The sequence below is a fragment of the Schistocerca nitens genome, chromosome 2 (assembly GCF_023898315.1).
Source record: "Schistocerca nitens isolate TAMUIC-IGC-003100 chromosome 2, iqSchNite1.1, whole genome shotgun sequence".
NCBI classification, from domain to species: domain Eukaryota; kingdom Metazoa; phylum Arthropoda; class Insecta; order Orthoptera; family Acrididae; genus Schistocerca; species Schistocerca nitens.
Window position 1 is genome coordinate 719,196,775 of NC_064615.1, and position 4,588 is coordinate 719,201,362.

Below are 4,588 nucleotides of genomic sequence, written 5' to 3' on the forward strand. Positions count from 1 at the left end.
TGATGTAATGCATTTTGTATTGTGATTCAAACTTTGCTTTAAAGAGGGCGGATGACGATTTACCTTCTTAGCGTAGGCCGTGCACGCTGCATAGGGCACGGCAACTCGGCCTGCGGGTCGCGCGACGCGTGTTTACAGTCTGCAGCCGCTTCCGACCACCTCGACCTTCGATCGTACAATATTTCCCACCGTCTTTTAAGCGAAGTTTGAATCACAATAGCAACATGCGTTACATCACTATACGCAGCTTTTCCAGAGCGTTAGAATGATGGTAAAAAAATATAGCGTCCCATTTAAGAAACATGTACTTGCCTCATTATCTCGGTCAATATAAACGTTGTGATTATTGTGCATGTACCAAAGTATGTGCCCCATAGTCGGCTACAATTCGCCGAACACCGCTTGTCGATACGTGCAATCGCCCCTGGAATAATTGGGGTGTTACGTCTTACGCGACTCACCCTATATATATATATATATATATATATATATATATATATATATATATATATATATATATATATATATTGAAATGATAATTAAATGAACACCCTAGCTGCAAGCAGGCGTTGATACACTTCGTTGGGGACATGTTGAAAATGTGTGCCCCGACCGGGACTCGAACCCGGGATCTCCTGCTTACATGGCAGACGCTCTATCCATCTGAGCCACCGCGGGCACAGAGGATAGTGCGTCTGCAGGGACTTATCCCTTGCACGCTCCCCGTGAGATCCACATTCCCAACATGTCCACAACACTACATTCGTAGTGCGCCTATTAGATGTTTGCCCATCATACTCATTACTCGTGGCAGATTAATCTACCAAGTCCCGTACGAGTTCGGGCATAGCGTGTGCGTTCGCACACAAGAAGGTCAAAGGCCGGGAACCCATATTTATTTTAACTATATATGACCATGCAGCTTTGCTAGAATTGAAATGATAATTAAATGAACACCCTAGCTGCAAGCAGGCGTTGATACACTTCGTTGGAGACATGTTGAAAATGTGTGCCCCGACCGGAACTCGAACCCAGGATCTCCTGCTTACATGGCAGACGCTCTATCCATCTGAGCCACCGCGGGCACAGAGGATAGTGCGTCTGCAGGGACTTATCCCTTGCACGCTCCCCGTGAGATCCACATTCCCAACATTCCCTACATTCGTAGTGCGCCTATTAGATGTTTGCCCATCATACTCATTATTCGTGGCAGATTAATCTACCAAGTCCCGTACGAGTTCGGGCATAGCGTGTGCGTTCGCACACAAGAAGGTCAAAGGCCGGGAACCCATATTTATTTTAACTATATATGACCATGCAGCTTTGCTAGAATTGAAATGATAATTAAATGAACACCCTAGCTGCAAGCAGGCGTTTATACACTTGCAGCTTGCAGCTAGGGTGTTCATTTAATTATCATTTCAATTCTAGCAAAGCTGCATGGTCATATATAGTTAAAATAAATATGGGTTCCCGGCCTTTGACCTTCTTGTGTGCGAACGCACACGCTATGCCCGAACTCGTAGGGACTTGGTAGATTAATCTGCCACGAGTAATGAGTATGATGGGCAAACATCTAATAGGCGCACTACGAATGTAGCGTTGTGGACATGTTGGGAATGTGGATCTCACGGGGAGCGTGCAAGGGATAAGTCCCTGCAGACGCACTATCCTCTGTGCCCGCGGTGGCTCAGATGGATAGAGCGTCTGCCATGTAAGCAGGAGATCCCGGGTTCGAGTCCCGGTCGGGGCACACATTTTCAACATGTCCCCAACGAAGTGTATCAACGCCTGCTTGCAGCTTGGGTGTTCACTTAATTATCATTTCAATTCTAGCAAAGCTGCATGGTCATATATAGGTAAAATAAATATGGGTTCCCGGCCTTTGACCTTCTTGTGTGCGAACGCACACGCTATGCCCGAACTCGTAGGGACTTGGTAGATTAATCTGCCACGAGTAATGAGTATGATGGGCAAACATCTAATAGGCGCACTACGAATGTAGCGTTGTGGACATGTTGGGAATGTGGATCTCACGGGGAGCGTGCAAGGGATAAGTCCCTGCAGACGCACTATCCTCTGTGCCCGCGGTGGCTCAGATGGATAGAGCGTCTGCCATGTAAGCAGGAGATCCCGGGTTCGAGTCCCGGTCGGGGCACACATTTTCAACATGTCCCCAACGAAGTGTATCAACGCCTGCTTGCAGCTTGGGTGTTCACTTAATTATCATTTCAATTCTAGCAAAGCTGCATGGTCATATATAGGTAAAATAAATATGGGTTCCCGGCCTTTGACCTTCTTGTGTGCGAACGCACACGCTATGCCCGAACTCGTAGGGACTTGGTAGATTAATCTGCCACGAGTAATGAGTATGATGGGCAAACATCTAATAGGCGCACTACGAATGTAGCGTTGTGGACATGTTGGGAATGTGGATCTCACGGGGAGCGTGCAAGGGATAAGTCCCTGCAGACGCACTATCCTCTGTGCCCGCGGTGGCTCAGTAGGATAGAGCGTCTGCCATGTAAGCAGGAGATCCCGGGTTCGAGTCCCGGTCGGGGCACACATTTTCAACATGTCCCCAACGAAGTGTATCAACGCCTGCTTGCAGCTTGGGTGTTCACTTAATTATCATTTCAATTCTAGCAAAGCTGCATGGTCATATATAGTTAAAATAAATATGGGTTCCCGGCCTTTGACCTTCTTGTGTGCGAACGCACACGCTATGCCCGAAATCGTACGGGACTTGGTAGATTAATCTGCCACGAGTAATGAGTATGATGGGCAAACATCTAATAGGCGCACTACGAATGTAGTGTTGTGGACATGTTGGGAATGTGGATCTCACGGGGAGCGTGCAAGGGATAAGTCCCTGCAGACGCACTATCCTCTGTGCCCGCGGTGGCTCAGATGGATAGAGCGTCTGCCATGTAAGCAGGAGATCCCGGGTTCGAGTCCCGGTCGGGGCACACATTTTCAACATGTCCCCAACGAAGTGTATCAACGCCTGCTTGCAGCTAGGGTGTTCATTTAATTATCATTTCAATTCTAGCAAAGCTGCATGGTCATATATAGTTAAAATAAATATGGGTTCCCGGCCTTTGACCTACTTGTGTGCGAACGCACACGCTATGCCCGAACTCGTAAGGGACTTGGTAGATTAATCTGCCACGAGTAGTGAGTATGATGGGCAAACATCTAATAGGCGCACTACGAATGTAGCGTTGTGGACATGTTGGGAATGTGGATCTCACGGGGAGCGTGCAAGGGATAAGTCCCTGCAGACGCACTATCCTCTGTGCCCGCGGTGGCTCAGATGGATAGAGCGTCTGCCATGTAAGCAGGAGATCCCGGGTTCGAGTCCCGGTCGGGGCACACATTTTCAACATGTCCCCAACGAAGTGTATCAACGCCTGCTTGCAGCTTGGGTGTTCACTTAATTATCATTTCAATTCTAGCAAAGCTGCATGGTCATATATAGGTAAAATAAATATGGGTTCCCGGCCTTTGACCTTCTTGTGTGCGAACGCACACGCTATGCCCGAACTCGTAGGGACTTGGTAGATTAATCTGCCACGAGTAATGAGTATGATGGGCAAACATCTAATAGGCGCACTACGAATGTAGCGTTGTGGACATGTTGGGAATGTGGATCTCACGGGGAGCGTGCAAGGGATAAGTCCCTGCAGACGCACTATCCTCTGTGCCCGCGGTGGCTCAGAAGGATAGAGCGTCTGCCATGTAAGCAGGAGATCCCGGGTTCGAGTCCCGGTCGGGGCACACATTTTCAACATGTCCCCAACGAAGTGTATCAACGCATGCTTGCAGCTTGGGTGTTCACTTAATTATCATTTCAATTCTAGCAAAGCTGCATGGTCATATATAGTTAAAATAAATATGGGTTCCCGGCCTTTGACCTTCTTGTGTGCGAACGCACACGCTATGCCCGAAATCGTACGGGACTTGGTAGATTAATCTGCCACGAGTAATGAGTATGATGGGCAAACATCTAATAGGCGCACTACGAATGTAGTGTTGTGGACATGTTGGGAATGTGGATCTCACGGGGAGCGTGCAAGGGATAAGTCCCTGCAGACGCACTATCCTTTGTGCCCGCGGTGGCTCAGATGGATAGAGCGTCTGCCATGTAAGCAGGAGATCCCGGGTTCGAGTCCCGGTCGGGGCACACATTTTCAACATGTCCCCAACGAAGTGTATCAACGCCTGCTTGCAGCTAGGGTGTTGGCTCAAATGGCTCTGAGCACTATGGGACTCAACTGCTGTGGTCATAAGTCCCCTAGAACTTAGAACTACTTAAACCTAACTAACCTAAGGACATCACACACATCCATGCCCGAGGCAGGATTCGAACCTGCGACCGTAGCAGTCGCACGGTTCCGGACTGCGCGCCTAGAACCGCGAGACCACCGCGGCCGGCGCAGCTAGGGTGTTCATTTAATTATCATTTCAATTCTAGCAAAGCTGCATGGTCATATATAGTTAAAATAAATATGGGTTCCCGGCCTTTGACCTTCTTGTGTGCGAACGCACACGCTATGCCCGAACTCGTAAGGGACTTGGTAGATTA

At 48.5% G+C, this 4,588-nt stretch overlaps 7 non-coding genes across 7 annotated transcripts; 6 read left to right on the forward strand and 1 right to left on the reverse strand.

Annotated features, from left to right (window-relative positions):
• Positions 1–604: 604 nt before the first annotated feature.
• Trnat-ugu (transfer RNA threonine (anticodon UGU)) lies at positions 605–679 on the reverse strand. Its single transcript has one exon. It is a non-coding gene; the product is annotated as a tRNA-Thr (tRNA).
• A 999-nt stretch (positions 680–1,678) lies between these two features.
• On the forward strand, positions 1,679–1,753 carry Trnat-ugu (transfer RNA threonine (anticodon UGU)). The gene has a single exon. It is a non-coding gene; the product is annotated as a tRNA-Thr (tRNA).
• Positions 1,754–2,083: 330 nt separating this feature from the next.
• Trnat-ugu (transfer RNA threonine (anticodon UGU)) lies at positions 2,084–2,158 on the forward strand. Its single transcript has one exon. It is a non-coding gene; the product is annotated as a tRNA-Thr (tRNA).
• Positions 2,159–2,488: 330 nt separating this feature from the next.
• On the forward strand, positions 2,489–2,563 carry Trnat-ugu (transfer RNA threonine (anticodon UGU)). Its single transcript has one exon. It is a non-coding gene; the product is annotated as a tRNA-Thr (tRNA).
• A 331-nt stretch (positions 2,564–2,894) lies between these two features.
• Trnat-ugu (transfer RNA threonine (anticodon UGU)) lies at positions 2,895–2,969 on the forward strand. Its single transcript has one exon. It is a non-coding gene; the product is annotated as a tRNA-Thr (tRNA).
• A 331-nt stretch (positions 2,970–3,300) lies between these two features.
• Positions 3,301–3,375, forward strand: Trnat-ugu (transfer RNA threonine (anticodon UGU)). Its single transcript has one exon. It is a non-coding gene; the product is annotated as a tRNA-Thr (tRNA).
• Positions 3,376–4,111: 736 nt separating this feature from the next.
• On the forward strand, positions 4,112–4,186 carry Trnat-ugu (transfer RNA threonine (anticodon UGU)). The gene has a single exon. It is a non-coding gene; the product is annotated as a tRNA-Thr (tRNA).
• The last annotated feature ends 402 nt before the right edge of the window (positions 4,187–4,588 follow it).